Source organism: Abramis brama (genome assembly GCF_963993115.1).
Source record: "Abramis brama genome assembly, chromosome: 10".
NCBI lineage: Eukaryota > Metazoa > Chordata > Actinopteri > Cypriniformes > Leuciscidae > Abramis > Abramis brama.
The window spans coordinates 41396132-41412885 of NC_139972.1; the positions used below are offsets into that span (position 1 = coordinate 41396132).

A 16754-nucleotide genomic window follows, 5' to 3' on the forward strand; every position below is an offset into this window, starting at 1 on the left:
TTGAAAAGTGTCTTATTTTACCCAGAATGCATTGCAGTGTAGTCCTACTTAAGATAGTCAGAGTCTTAAGTGCTTTGTGCAACGGTCTGATTTAGATGTCTATCTGAAGTCTGACTATCTACTATATCTAAGCCATAGTCAAAGTCTATCTTTGTGAAACCGGCCCCTGATGTTTCTGGTGTTAGTCTTCATTTTTCCTTCTCTACTCCTGTTGGCTCCTCAAATATGCAGTAAAAAAAATGTTTTTAAACACCATTTAAAAAAAACAAAAACAAAAAAAACATCAAGCTTAGCGTTAGTTCTGGCAGGTCACGTTAGTCAAGCTCGCATCAGCTGATCCACATCTACCTATAGGAATACGACGCCTATCACCATATACATATATAAGCTCCTTCAGTATTATCAGCAGCTATCGCGTTTCTCAGGAGCTAATTACCCTCCTCCATCCCCAGCTCCTCCTCTCGCCCAGTCAGGATTTGACATTCTGATTCCCCTTGAATCAGAATAATTATCGAATAATGTTGTACTTTAAAATCTTGAATTAAATATATTTGCAAATTTTCATGTTGGTTCTGTTCTGTTTACCCCAAGGGGGATTATTGCTGCTCTCCCTGCTCTTATCCATGCTAGGCTGCATGGATGCGCAGGGAGTTCTCGCCCAGAACGGAACCATACCGCCAATCCAAACTGTATGCTAATTGTCAATCATATTTGACGGTAGTGGTCCTGACAGAAATATATTTATGTAGTGAAGTCTGATGTTTGAGAAACATTACTAACTTTCTGAATTCAATTCAATCAGCACGCCCATAGACGCACAAATGGGTCCAAATGCATTTGCTATTTAAACAACGTGGCGCAGGACGTGAAAATGATAACTGCGTCGGGCTGAAACTAGCAAAAAACACTCGCTCCGCGCCTGGCGCTGTGTTGCGCCGGGTGTATGATAGGGCCCTTGAGCTTAAGCTAATCTTAGACTAAAATTCATGTTTAAGCTGTTTTAACTGAAAGCATATCTTAAAATATTTCAGTGCCATTTTTTGTCTCCAGATACACACTAGTAATGTTTTTGTTTGTTTTTTCTTCTAAAGCACGTTTAAAAAAAGCTACTTAAATGTCCTAATTGAACTAAGGCCTAATCCTGGTTTAAACTAAGCCCTGTCTGTGAAACCGGGCCAATGATTACAATATATGGAAAATATCTGGCAGTTTTGTATATGTCCATCTATAGTTGTCTCTAGGCATCAGGGTATCAACGAACAGGGAACTCCATTGATTTCATTTGTTTGCCTTATGCATCAGATCAAGACGCATTTAATTCTCTGCATTTGCATATTAAATTATTTGTACTTATATATTTTGGAGCAAGTAACAAGTTATTTTAAGTGATGTATCATTTTCTTTAAACAACTGTTAAAGATCATTCTCTGGTTTCTCCGGCTCTCTGCACTGGCGTCTGCACAAACTCGCTAGATCGGAAATCCAACATGGCGGCCATATGCAACTAGCCAATTTCTCTAGTGTTCTTGGAACATGAACTAGTGAATCATTGAGCTGTAATCTGTGCTAATAAAACAGATGTTTCTAATCAATATTTGTTGTTTGCAGAAAAGCAGGCAAAAGGGAGGAACATCTTCAGGAGAGGATTGAAGGCTGGGAAACATTCCATCCAAACCCTCAAAACGTCTTGGTTACGTATGTACGTACGTTACGGTTACGTATCCCTGAAGGAGGGAATGGAGACGTAGTCGACTGATCGGGATCACGCTTAGGGAGCCTGTCATCATTGGCGTGCAAGCTTTGCATCCACGCTCCGCCCTGCAGCGCGGGTATAAATACGGAAGTGGATGCGCGCACCACTTGTCTTTCTCTTCGGAGCCGATCGGTCTTCATGACGGTGTCTCTGAAGTGTGTTGATTCATTCAACGAGTGAGTGTGTCGGTGCTTCTTCTGGAAGTCTCTCCCGGTGCTGGTGGTTCTACAGCGTGAGTGCAGCGGTGGTCGCAAGCCTTCTGAGCTGTCAGCAGCACTCCTGTTTGTGGATCTCTTTTTCCGGTATGGAGATGGATTCGGTCCGTGCCACGGACGAGGCTTAAAGTGGATGAAGCGACCTCAGAAGCTTCTTACTCCATAGGAGGAGGTGGCGGGCTAGTTGCTACATGTGAGGGAAGCGTAGCGCAATGGTCGCAATGTTGTCTGTACAGACCAGTACATGCTGAGATCGATTGCTCCTGTCTGCCTCGTTGCTTCTGCTGCTGTTGCTTTGGTTTGCGTCTGTAAGCTTTGTATATCTTTCTGTTTTGAATCATTATTTACTATCATTCCTTGTTGTTTATACTGCTAAATATAACTTACTCAACATCACACATTAACCTGACATCGCTAGCTTCAATCTAAATCGTTATTGCTAGCACAACACGCTAGTAATTCGCTAGCCTGTTAGCATGCCATCCGTGCACTCTTTATTTTTTTATTTTTTTTATTCTGTCTAAGTGGTGTCCGCAAAATAATATAGAATTCATAGACAATTGAATACATTTTTGGGGCAAACCTGACCTGTTGAAAAGAGATGGTATTCATCCCTCCTGGGATGGTGCTGCTCTTCTCTCTAGTAATATGGCACATAGTCTTAGAGCTCAAACATGACAATCTGGGGCTCAGGTCAGGAAGCAGACAGACTGGCTAAACCGACCATCTGCTAGCTGTCTCACGTCACCAAGGTCAGATAAATCCCATCACATAGAGTCTCTTTCACCTAGATATCATCATATAGAGACTGTGTCTGTTCCCCGAATTAGGACATACAAAAAACTTCCAAACCCATTTAAGGGTAAAAATTTAATTGATGTTCAACAAATAAAAAACAGATATAATACAAATGAGCAAATGATAAAGCTTTGGTTGCTGAATATTAGATCCCTTACTTCAAAATCACTTATTGTTAATGATATGATTACAGACTATAACCTAGATGTGCTGTGTTTGACAGAAACCTGGCTAAAACCAAATGATTACATTACTTTAAATGAGACCACCCCACAAGATTACTGTTATAAACATGAACCTCGTCTGAAAGGCAAAGGAGGAGGTGTTGCTGTAATTTATAGTAATATTTCCAAAACCACTAAGAAATCAAGTTTTAAATATACTTCTTTTGAAGTGTTGGTGCTTAATATAGCAATATATAGTGTAAATGATAAATCACGTTTGAGATTTGTGCTGGCTACTGTATACAGGCCACCAGGGCACCATACACTATCAAAGAATTTGCTGACTTTAAATCAGAGTTAGTAAAGTCATAATTGTTGGTGATTTTAATATACATGTAGATAACGAAAAAGATGCATTGGGATTGGCATTTAGAGACATTCTTAACTCTATTGCAGTTAGACAACATGTATCAGGACCTACTCATTGTCGTAATCATACTCTAGATCTAATATTATCACACAGAATCAGTGTTGATGCCGTTGAAATTCTGCAGCAGAGCGATGACATCTCAGATCATTATCTAGTCTCGTGTAAACTTCATTTAGCCAAGGCTACAAAGCCGACTCCATGTTACAAATATGTTAGACCTATCACTTCTGCCACTAAAGATTGCTTTATTAATAAACTTCCTGATCAGTTTCATCATCTCAGCATCCCAGATAGCTTAGAAAAACTCGATATTGTGACAGTCAGAAACTTTTAACTCTCTCTTTTCCAGCATTTTAGACACAGTTGCTCCGTTGCGCTTAAAGAAGATTAAAGAAAATAGTCCAGCGCCATGGTACAACGAGCACACTCAGGCACTTAAGAGAGTCACTTATAAGATTGATAACATCAGGGACAAAATTATTACTATACAACCATCTACTACAGTATCGCATCAGGCAGTGCATTGTAGTCTCCCTAAGGAAAAATTTTATTCATTCATTGCTATAGAAGAGGAAGAATACGTTAAACTCATTAAATCATCTAAATCAACAACATGTATTTGACCCTATACCGACTAAGCTACTGAAAGAGATGCTTCCAGAGGTCATAGATCCTCTTCTTAATATCATTAATTCATCTTTGTCATTAGGATACGTACCAAAAACTTTAAAGCTGGCTATGATTAAACCGCTTGTTAAAAAAACGCTTTGATCGTACAGAATTAGTCAATTACAGGCTGATTTCGAATCTACCTTTTCTGTCAAAGATAATAGAAAAGGCGGTATCCTCACAACTATGTTCCTTTTTAGAAAGAAATGATATCTGCAAGGATTTCCAGTCAGGATTTAGACCGTACCATAGTACTGAGACTGCTCTCATTAGAGTTACAAATGATTTGCTCTTATCATCCGATCGTGGTTGTATCTCTCTATTAGTGTTACTCGATCTCAGTGCTGCATTTGACACTATTGACCACAACATTCTTTTAAATAGACTCGAAAATTATGTTGGCATTAGTAGAATTGCATTAGCATGGTTTAAATCATACTTATCTGACCATTATCAGTTTGTAGCAGTAAATTAATAGAGGTCTCATCGATCACAAGTTCAGTATGGCGTACCACAAGGCTCAGTACTAAGACCGTTGCTTTTCACTCTGTACATGCTACCCTTGGGAGATATCATTAGGAAGCATGGAATTAGTTTTCACTGTTATGCTGATGATACTCAGCTCTACATTCACAAAATTAACGGAATGCATAGGTAATATAAAAAATTGGATGACTAGTAATTTCCTACTACTTTTAATTCTGAAAAAACAGAGATTCTAATTATTGGACAAAAAACTTCCTCACGTAATAATCTAGAATACTGTCTAACACTTGATGGCTGCTCTGTCAAGTCTTCGTCGTCGGTTAGGAACCTGGGTGTGCTCTTTGATACCAATCTTTCATTTGAAAGTCACGTGTCTAGTATCTGTAAAACCGCATTTTTCCATCTTAAAAATATGTCTAAATTATGTCATATGCTCTCATTGACAAATGCGGAACAATTAGTCTATGCGTTCATGACATCAAGGCTAGATTATTGTAATGCTATTATGGGTGGTTGCCCTGCATGCTTAATAAACAAACTACAGCTGGTCCAAAACGCAGCAGCTCGAGTTCTTACCAGAACCAGGAAGTATGACCATATTAGCCCGGTTCTGTCAACACTGCATTGGCTCCCTATTAAACATCATATACATTTTAAAATATTGCTGATTACTTGCAAAGCAAGGCAAGTTTATTTATATAGCACATTTCATACACAATGGCAATTCAAAGTGCTTTACATAGAAGAAATTAAAATAATAAAAAGAAATAAAAATAATTAAAACAGTTTAGAAAATAAAATAAAATACAGTACAAACAGTCGGACGAACAGTGGCACAGTGCTCATTCAGTAAATGCATAGCTAAACAGATGTGTTTTGAGTCTGGATTTGAATGTGACTACTGTAGGAGCACATCTGATCTCCTCTGGAAGCTGGTTCCAGCATAATAGCTAAAAGCCAACTCACCATGCTTAGAGTGAACCCTTTGTATTTCTAGCTGATATGATCCTAATGATCTGAGTGATCTGTTGATCTGTTAGGTTTATATTCAGTGAGCATATCTGCAATGTATTGAGGTCCTAGGCCATTGAGTGATTTATATACCAGTAATAATACTTTAAAATCAATCCTAAATCTAACTGGGAGCCAGTGTAAAGACCTGAGGACTGGTGTGATATGTTCATATTTTCTGGTTCTGCTCAGAATCCTGGCGGCAGCGTTCTGTATGAGCTGACACTGTCTTATGGTATTTTTGGGAAGGCCAGTGAGGAGTCCATTACAATAATCCACCCTGCTGGTGATGAAAGCATGCACAAGTTTCTCTAAGTCTTGTCTGGAAACAAAGCATCTAATTCTTGCAATATTTTTCAGATGATAGTATGCTGATTTAGTTATTGCTTTGACATGACTACTGAAACTAAGGTCTGACTCTAGTGTCACACCAAGATTCCTGACTTGATTTTTAGTTGTTTGACCCCTAGAGTGAAGGTATGCGTTCACCTTGAGAACTTCATCTTTGTTTCCAAACGCAATGACTTCAGTTTTGTCTTTGTTTAACTGAAGAAAGTTTTGGCACATCCAACTGTTGACTTCATCGATGCATTGGCACAGGGAGTCAGTGGGGCTGTAATCGTTAGGCGATAGGGCTAAGTAGATCTGTGTGTCGTCTGCATAGCTGTGGTAAGCAATTTGGTTCTTTCTCATTATTTGGCTCATTGGGAGCATATACAGGTTGAACAGGAGTGGCGCAAGAATTGAGCCTTGAGGGACTCCGCACTCAGACTTATGGTCTCCTATACTCACATAATAACCTCTCCCATCGAAGTATGACCTGAACCATTTTAGGACTATCCCAGAAAGCCCCACCGAGTTTTCCAGCCTGTCAAGAAGTATGTTATGATCGACAGTGTCAAATGCAGCACTGAGGTCGAGTAGTACCAGCACTGATCAAGTGAATATCGTTTATTATCTTTATGAGCGCTGTCTCTGTGCGGTGATGCGGTCGGAAACCAGATTGAAAATTGTCAAAGTATCCATTCGAACTTAAGAATTTGTTCAGCTGATTGAAGACAACTTTTTCAATGATCTTGCCTATGAAAGGAAGATTTGAGATCAGTCTATAGTTGCTTAATATGGTCTTATCCAGATTGCTCTTTTTCAGGAGGGGCTTGACAACTGCAGTTTTTAGGGAGTTTGGAAAACTCCCAGAGAGAAGTGAGGCATTTACTAGAAGATCTGCTTCTAAACTGTTTAACACACTTTTGAAAAAAGATGTGGGAAGTGTGTCAAGAGCGCAGGTTGATGTTTTAAGGTGCTGTACGGTTTCTTCCAAAATTTTGCCATTAATTTCTTTGAAATCAGACATAGTAACTACAGTGAGGAAAATAAGTATTTGAACACCCTTCTATTTTGCAAGTTCTCCCACTTGGAAATCATGGAGGGGTCTGAAATTGTCATCGTAGGTGCATGTCCACTGTGAGAGACATAATCTAAAAAAAAAAATCCAGAAATCACAATGTATGATTTTTTAACTATTAATTTGTATGATACAGCTGCAAATAAGTATTTGAACACCTGAGAAAATTAATGTTAATATTTGGTACAGTAGCCTTTGTTTGCAATTACAGAGGTCAAACGTTTCCTGTAGTTTTTCACCAGGTTTGCACACACTGCAGGAGGGATTTTGGCCCACTCCTCCACACAGATCTTCTCTAGATCAGTCAGGTTTCTGGGCTGTCGCTGAGAAACACAGAGTTTGAGCTCCCTCCAAAGATTCTCTATTGGGTTTAGGTCTGGAGACTGGCTAGGCCACGCCAGAACCTTGATATGCTTCTTACAGAGACACTCCTTGGTTATCCTGGCTGTGTGCTTTGGGTCATTGGCCATGTTAGTAGTTGGATTCTTACTGATTGTATGGGGTGGACAGGTGTCTTTATGCAGCTAACGACCTCAAACAGGTGCATCTAATTTAGGATAATAAATGGAGTGGAGGTGGACATTTTAAAGGCGGACTAACAGGTATTTGAGGGTCAGAATTCTAGCTGATAGACAGGTGTTCAAATACTTATTTGCAGCTGTATCATACAAATAAATAGTTAAAAAATCATATATTGTGATTTCTGGATTTTTTTTTTTAGATGATGTCTCTCACAGTGGACATGCACCTACGATGACAATTTCAGACCCCTCCATGATTTCCAAGTGGGAGAACTTGCAAAATAGCAGGGTGTTCAAATACTTATTTTCCTCACTGTACTTTCTCAGGTGGTCTGTTCTGTCTGACCCCAGCGCAACTCAAGGATGTGCTGATCACCTTTCTGATATTACTGATTTTCTCAGAGAAGAAGGAAGCAAACTGCACTTGCTGTCTGAGAGCATTTCACTGGGAATCTGGCTTGGATGGTTTGTCAGTCTCTCTACAGTAGCAAAAAGAGTGCGTGTGTTGTTTAAATTGCAGTTTATAATATTTGAGAAGAACGTCTGTCTAGCTTTGCCTAGTTCCATATTGAAAGCATGAAGGCTGTCTTTGTAGATGTTATAATGGACTACAAAATGGACTACAAACACAAACAGGAGTGCTGTTAACAGCAGTTAAGAGCTCTGAAGGCTTGCGACCACCGCTGCACTCACGCTGTAGAACCACCAGCACCGGGAGAGACTTCCAGAAGAAGCACCGACACACTCACTCGTTGAATGAATCAACACTCTTCAGAGACACCGTCATGAAGACCGATCGGCTCCGAAGAGAAAGACAAGTGGTGCGTGCATCCACTTAAGTATTCATACCTGCGCTGCAGGGCGGAGCGTGGATGCAAAGGTCGCACGCCACTGTGTGCATTGGCTCGTTTTATCAATACTCGAAGATGACAGACTCCCTAAGCGTGATCCCGAACCAAAGTGTGTCGTCTTGTGGCTGAGCAGGAATCACAGGTTCATCCAGACACATCCAGTGTAGAGCCGACAGATGGTGAGTCTCCAGTTATTCCCACCCTGATTCATGGCCATTTCAGCCTGATGTTTCTGGTGTTAGTCTTCATTTTTCCTTCTCTACTCCTGTTGGTTCCTCAAATATGCAGTAAAAAAAAAATGTTTTTAAACAAGTCCTAGATTTATGAACTGAAGCATAACAGTGAAATAAATTAAACTAAATTATCGTAAAATTGTCATGAACTAAACACAGCTTCGAAGGTAACATAGGAACCAAAGGAAACTCAACATAAGAGTCCACAAACTGAACATAACCATTACAGAGAGAGGCTGTGTGCAATTAAATGTATTCATATTTTTTAAAACTAGTGATTTTCTTCTGAGTACATGCAGTAAATTAACATGTTTATTGACTGCCCGCAGTACTTGAGCGAGCTCTTAACGCATTATAGTCCTTCACGTCTATTGCGATCTCAAAATTCCAGCCAGTTGATAATACCTAGAATATCAAAATCGACTGCTGGCGGTAGATCCTTTTCCTATTTAGCGCCAAAACTCTGGAACAGTCTTCCTAACATTGTCCGAGAAGCAGACACGCAGAACACTTCCCATAAATCCTGATGTACTCGTTACATCATAAGAAGAATGGCGTCTACGCTAATATTAGTCTCTCTGTTTATACCGAGGTTTACCGCAGTCCGCCGGATCCGGGCCGTATCCAGATCAGATGGTGGACCTGCACCTGGACCAATCCATGACGCATCCCTGAAGTGCCAGCCTCATCAGCCCTGTGAAGGCCTCATCGACACGACCAATCTGACTTCTGACCTGTAACGCTGCCTGGATCATAATCATACACTGTTCGCTTGTTGGCCAGAGGAGAACTGGCCCCCGACTGAGCCTGGGTTCTCCCAAGGTTTTTTTCTCCATTCTGTCACTGATGGAGTTTTGGTTCCTTGCCACTGTTGCCTTGGCTTTTGGCTTGCTTAGTTGGGGACATTTAATATTCAACAATATTACTGATCTGCCTTATTTAGGGTGGACGATGACGCAATTTTCTTCTAGAAACAAACTTTGTTGTATTATTTTCATGCTATCAATGTGAAACTGCTTTGATACAATCTGTATTGTAAAAAGCGCTATATAAATAAAGGTGACTTGACTTGACTTGACTGCCAAGTTTACGGTTATTATCCAGTTACCACTTGTACAGTGATAATCTTTTTCAAATTGTAAATGGTAGCCTGACGTCGTCATGCTTAGATTCTAGTCAGAATATGAGTCTGATCTGCTCCATTGGGCTGTGATTAAGAGGCGTGTTTCAACCGAACCAGGAAAGAAAATGCCTCTGCACTCAGTTGGATAGACCTACAACCAATCAGAGCAACGGAGTAAGTGACGTATGTTTTTCATTCATCTTTCCGATCGACAAATGCCTTGATCGCGGTTCTCTGTTTCTCTTTTAAAATGAATGCGCTGTCGATATCTTCTATAACAGACGCGATGGCGTTGTTGTAAACTAATTCAACCCAAGCGCTCTTTGGTGACGTGGATGATTACGTTACTGTTGATCATCTGTCCATCATCGTATAAAGCCCGCCCTGACAATTTGATTGGTCCGAACAGCTCTGGTTCGAGCATAGTTGCTCCACAACGGATCAAGTCCAGACCGAACTTCAAGTTCGGCTGGCATCCAGGCTAATTTTCTGGTGTAGTATTTCATAATATGAACTTATAGATTTTTACTTGACAATAGTTGTTCTGTTTTCTAGAATGATAGGAGCACAGTTTGCAGAAAGTATGTGCTAAACTAGGGGCATACCGATACTGATACACTGCTCATCGAAGGAACACGTGAGCTGGCTTTTTGAACACTGTTCACTGTTGGATGTTTTTGATGTTTGATGATGTTTTACTAAACACTGAAAATGTATTGCTTACGTTTTAATCACAGCAGTCAGAAAGTACGCTGAGTGGACATTGACTGATGGCATACACAAACTGCTGGATCCTCTGGTCACAGGAAGTCCATTTCAGCAGTTTCTTATAAGCATTTTTTTTAAACAATAAGTGCCATGATTCAAATACCTGTGACATGATCATGATCATGTTGTTTTGTTTGTGTTTATTTGTTTTACTTTCCTCAGGCACTTTGGATTGGAGTTCTGCATCATGTTTGCAACAATCACACCTGGGAAACGGGAAGCTGCCAACACGATCACCTTGAAGACACTCAGGATGAAAAGTGGATTGAGAGAGATTCCAAGTGCTAGTGGAGATCGTCCTCAACAAGCGCTGGCAGAAGGATCTCCACAAGTATCTGCGCTTCAGGTAAAGTGTGGGGACATGACAATTAAACAGAAATGTCACAGAGCCGTAAGTCATGTGTGGGTGTGTGTTTTTGGGTCTAATTTATTTTTTATTCATCCAGATCAACAGCACATCTCGAGTCATTTCAGAATCACATTCTGATGAATGGCAGCAAGCGCCAGGCCTTCACTCCCCGAGTGTATGACTCAAGAGTTGTGCTCGAAGCTTTCCACCGCGAGCAGCCAACATAAAGGACGTCTGAGGGCTAACAAGTGTATGTCAAACTCTCATCAAAAGTTCTGTTGTATGCAAATAATTGCATATTCACATTGTCTTACAAGTATGACAGTTTAGTTTACATAATGACGAAATGACTTATAATTATATATAATTGTCATTTTTTTTATTTAGTCTTCGGAAGAAGTACAACAAAAATGCAAGAAGATATAGCCTTCACGCCAGAAAGTGTGAGAAATCATATGGTTATGTCCCTGAGTTGCAAGCATGCATCTTGAAAGGGAGAGTCACAAGCGGAGTTGGGATGCCGCGAAAGAGGACCCACGGCGGCTTGGTGTTGTGCCCCTGATACCTCCACCACCGACATCAGAGTCGGTATAGACACAGGTCAGCAGAGGTCTGGGTAAGTGACAAACATTAGCTAATTACCTTTGCCTCTAACTGATACTGAATTGTGTGCACATGACTAAAGGCACTCATGTCTTTCACAGGATCAGCCGTCCATGCTGCTACCAACTGGCAGATTGAGCTGTTGTTTTGCTGGTATTTGAGGCGTAAATACATGAGCAAAAATGTTTTTAAATATGAATAAATCTACATTTGTGTTTTCAAACAACCTTCATTTCAATCTTTTTGTGTATCAAATTGTTATTGCACCTAATTTTGATATTTTTCTCTATCCCTAGTGTAACAAATACAGCACAGTCAAATAACAAATCTTGGTTACACTTTATTTTAAGGTGTCATTGTTACAGTGTAATTATATATTTAAGTATTGAGTAATATTAAGCAACTACATGTACTTACTATAGGGTTAGGGTAGGATTAGGATTTGGTTGAGGGTAAGTTGCATGTAATTATGCATAATTTACTGTTATTACTATGGTAAGTACATGTAGCATAATGTAACAAGGACACTGTAAAATAAAGTGTTACCCAAATCTTTTATCCTTTGTAACAAAGTTAGAAGTCAACAGAACTCCAAAGAATACAAAATATATAAATAGATATAAATATTTACAATATTTACAAAACTATCAATAGATCAAAGATCAGACCCGGCTGCCTCTCCAACAGTCCAGCTGTGAGGCGTATGTGATCCTTAAGGCTCATATCCTGCAGAAGTCTCTGAAGAAATGAAAGGAAATAAGATAGGGTTAGGCCATTAGATATACAGCTAGGTATTAGGTAGACCTCTATAGCCAACAGGTTGAACAACATGTTTTGCAGGATAGTGCACTGGAGGCAATGCAGGGATCTCATGTATCAATGTTGACAAAAGAAAACTTTATTGGTGTGCAAAAGAAAACATTGCTCTCTATAACATTTTCTATAGGCCTTTTGTTTTCAAAAACAATCAAGTAGCTCACGTTGTGACTATTTCGCTACGTGCATAGGATTGGGCTGAGAATGAAAATTCATAGCTGCTGCTAGCCACATAAATTGTACAAACTCTGTCGCTTCTCTTCTCTGTCTTTGGAAACCTTCAATTCTTTCAAGATCGTCTCTTGTAGCTGCCGGGCGTCTTTGTCGTTGTGGTTTTGAGTCTCGCTCTCCTCTTCCTCGTCGTCCTCCTCCTCGCCGCGCTCCCACCGATCCACTGCCTCTCTGTCCTTTCGCTCTACCTCTACCTCTTCCTCTCCCTACCGTTGAATTACCTGATGATGATATCTAACAATGCACATACATCAAAAAATAAACGAAATAAAAAATAAACGTGTAACGTCAGCGGGTTGAAGAAGACGAAGGTCAAGCGAAGATACAAAATACTCAATATTTATTTCCATAGGCAAAATCCAAACAAACTCGAAACAGTGTGCTAGTGCACAAACAAAGTGCTCTTTACACAAACAATGACCGGCCTACTGAAAGAGTGAAAGCCATGGCGGAGACAACCCGTCGGGCAAGACGTTACAGAATGGCCGGCCTCATAAAGTAAGCTCAAAAGGATAGGACCACCATGGACCCAGTAACTAAACTCTGCTCCGTCTTCCAGGATGGCCGCCCCATAGAGGACTATGTGGGTGAGTTTGTGGCTTGTTGCCATCTGGCCCCGCTGGACGACAGGGAAGTCAGAGATTGTTTTTGGATGGGACTGGATCAGGACGTGAGTCTTTATGCCCGCAGAGCCTGAGAGCGTTATGCCCGCCTCATTTTTTTCTATTCTGTTTAAAATTTACTTTTACATATTTAAGTTTTGCTTTCGTTAAATTTAACCAATTCTGTTGTAGCCTAGATAGGCATATTTTAAAAAAAAAGTTGTATTATTTTCTTTTACATATTCAATCAGTCTCATTCTTGTTGAAATAATGAAAAAAATATATTTTTACAAGATGTTGTGCTGTGTTTTTTTAATAAACAGATAGCCTTTAAACAGATAATAGTTCACTGTTCGTACAAATAATAATGTATATGTATGTATACTTGTCAGGATAATAACCAGAGGATTCAAGTGCAAGTAAAATGTTTATTAAAGAACTGGTCAGATGCAGGGAGAGTGATGATGAGTAGTAATCCGGTATGAAGGCACTTGGCAGCACAGGGACATGGGCAAATCCAATCTCTCCGGTGACGATGAAGATGATGATGATGATGACGATAGCAGTCCGGGGAAAGCGGAGATGGATCGAAGACCGGAGACCAGGAAGGACAGAGTACAGAATACGAGTACAGAGTAAAGGACTCAAGGACAGAATACGATTGACCGAATACGTGGGTTCCCCGTCTACGAGCGGATTAAGGTGAGAATGAAAAACGGAATGAATTCTCCTGTACGTCGGAGGGAGTTTGAGTCGGACTGCCACCGGACTAAGGATCTTGGTGACAGTGAACGGGCCGATGAATTTGGGAGCTAACTTATTAGACACGGAGCGGAGCAGAATGTTCTTGGTTGAAAGCCACACTTTTTGACCCGGCCTTGACCGGTGGCGATCAGCCTTAGCCTTAGTGCGCGCCCCCACCTGGAGCAGAGTCTCACGGGCTCTGGTCCACGTGCGGTGGCACCTCAGGACGAAGGCGTGAGCGGAGGGGACCGCGACTTCGGATTCCAGACTCTGAAAAGTTGGAGGCTGGTACCCTAGACTACACTCAAACGGAGAGAGGCCCGTGGATGACATGTAACGAGTTATGTGCGTACTCAACCATAGAAAGTTGTTGGCTCCAGGATGAAGGATTCTTGGACACCAAACATCGCAACACTCTCTCCAAATCTTGGTTGGCTCACTCGGTTTGACCATTGCTCTGGGGATAACCCGAAGACAGACTGACTGTAGCTCCTAGTAATCTACAAAACTCCTGCCAGAATTTGGACACAAATTGGGGCCCCCTGTTGGAGACCATGTCCATCGGGAGGCCATGTAAACGAAAGATGTGATCTACGACAGTCACCGCTGTCTCCTTAGCAGAGGGTAATTTGGGCAAGGGAATGAAATGTGCCGCCTTCGAGAACCGGTCCACTACGGTTAAAACAACCGTCATGCCATTAGAGGGCAGGAGGGCGGTGACAAAATCTAGCGCTATGTGGGACCAGGGTCTCGAAGGGTCAGACAGCGGTTGGAGTAACCCATCAGGAGGTCGGTTAGACGTCTTACCAATGGCACAAACTGAGCAAGCCAAAACAAAACTGTGAATGTCGCAAGCCATTAATGGCCACCAGAATCGTTGCTTTAATAAACAGCTGGTGCGGTTTACTCCTGGATGACAGGCCACGTTGGAGCAATGACCCCATCGTATAACTTCGGACCGTAACTCCTCCGGTACAAACAATCAACTCGGTGGGCAACCGGGCGGAGGCGTTACCCCTTCTAAGGCCGTCTTGACCTTCGATTCGACCTCCCATGTGAGTGTGGAGACAACTACTTTCTTGGGTAAAATGCACTCGGGAGTAACCGGGCGTTCGGATGGATCAAAAATACGAGATAAGTAATCGGGTTTGATGTTTTTGGACCCCGGCCGGTACGAGAGAGAAAAGTCAAATCGTCCGAAAAAAAGTGCCCATCGAGCCTGCCTGGAGTTGAGTCTTTTAGCAGATCTAATATTTTCAAGGTTCTTATGATCAGTCCAAATGATAAAAGATACCCCCCACCCTTCTAACCAATGACTCCACTCCTCCAACGCCAACTTGACGGCCAACAACTCTGTTACCAATGTCATAGTTACGTTCGGCAGGTGATAAACGGTGGGAAAAAACACGTAAGGATGCATCTTGTCGTCTGCGGAAGAGCGTTGGGAGAGAACTGCACCTACCCCCACCTCTTCCATGAACACGTCGACCTCCACCATGAACTGACGTGAGGGATCAGGTGCGATTAAGATGGGAGCCAAAACGAAGCAACTTTTGAGGTTGGCGAATACAGCCTCAGCTGTATCTGACCACCTGAACGTCATTCTGGGGGAGGTCAAGGCGGTCAAAGGTGTGGCTAGTTGGCTGAAGTTGCGAATGAAACGCTGATAGAAGTTGGCGAACCCCAGAAACCTCTGTAGGGCCTTACGGGAATCTGGACTTGGCCAATCTATCACAGCCTTAACCTTGTTAGGATCCATACGCACTGAGTAAAGTTTGCCCTTAGGCGGAGACTTACCTGGGAGTAAATCTATAGCACAGTCATAGGGATGATGCGCAGGGAGAGAAGCAGCACGGGACTTACTGAACACTTCCTTCAGGTCGAGGTACTCTGCGGGCACGTTAGATAAATTCACCGCCTCCTTCTGAAAAACAGAACTAGACACTGTCGAACAGGCAGACACAAGACAAGACTCGTAACAGTGCTCCAAGATGAAACGGAATTGTGTCCCCAGTCAACCCTCGGGCTATGCTGTACCAGCCAGGGGTGACCGAGGACGATGGGAGCCAGAGGTGAGGAGAAATTATATTTGTTCAGTGTGGTTGCCGGATGTGACGAGTGTCAGAGGGTTGGTGGTAAGTGTTATGGCGGGGAGTTCCTGACCGTTAAGTGCACTGACAGAAATGATGTCCTTGAGAGGAGTAATGGGTATTTTGAGTGTCAGAGCCAACTATAAGTCCATAAAATTACCTTCCGCCCCCGAGTCCAGAAGAGCTTGACTGAGGTGGGACCGGGTTGCCCACAGCAGTCTTACCGGAAGGAGAGTAGAGGAATGAGGTCTTATTCACGGAGATCACACCCGACAGTAGCTTCCTGTTTACTGTCGAGCTCGGTCTTTTACTGTTCAAGTAGTGTCCCACAGTAGAGGCAAAGACCTCTGGATCTCCATCGCTTCTTCTCCCGGGAAACCCGAGCTCTACCCACCTGCATGGGCTCGAGATCAAAAACGGGGCTGACCGCATTGCCACCGCTGGCCTGAGGGCTTTCGACGCTCACGGGAAGCTGGGCCGTCCTGACAATACTATGTAGACTATAACTTGTATATGATCGTTTGTTTAAACAACATTAACCAAATTTTCTTTATTTATTTAATAATAAAAGTATTACTTTATAACATGCAATTTCAGCTCCACCAAATCTTAAGTTTCATTATTGTACAGCAAATGTCAATAGCTCTTGTTTTGATTTTTCATGTTTGTTGTAGGCTTATATGGAAATCACCATAGTTGTAGTATTTCATCCTTACAGTTAATTGACATTAGCGCCATTTATGTTTCAAAATGCGTCAATTGCTGCTGTTTTGCTAAATGTCCCTTTGCGCCACCTGGCGGTCATATTGCAAGCAACTTTAAAATGCGATTGGTTTATTTTTGTAAACCAAAATTTTATTTTTATTTCAAACGTGGCGGTAATAGGCATTCT

The 16754-nt window shown here is 41.7% G+C and overlaps 2 long non-coding RNA genes across 2 annotated transcripts; both read left to right on the plus strand.

The window, feature by feature from the left end:
* Nucleotides 1–8319: 8319 nt before the first annotated feature.
* On the plus strand, nt 8320–9609 carry LOC311091593. The gene is made up of 2 exons (XR_014608124.1): nt 8320–8482; nt 9110–9609. It is a non-coding gene; the product is annotated as an uncharacterized lncRNA (long non-coding RNA).
* A 666-nt stretch (nt 9610–10275) lies between these two features.
* On the plus strand, nt 10276–11587 carry LOC311091647. The gene is made up of 4 exons (XR_014608137.1): nt 10276–10773; nt 10874–11026; nt 11164–11392; nt 11481–11587. It is a non-coding gene; the product is annotated as an uncharacterized lncRNA (long non-coding RNA).
* The last annotated feature ends 5167 nt before the right edge of the window (nt 11588–16754 follow it).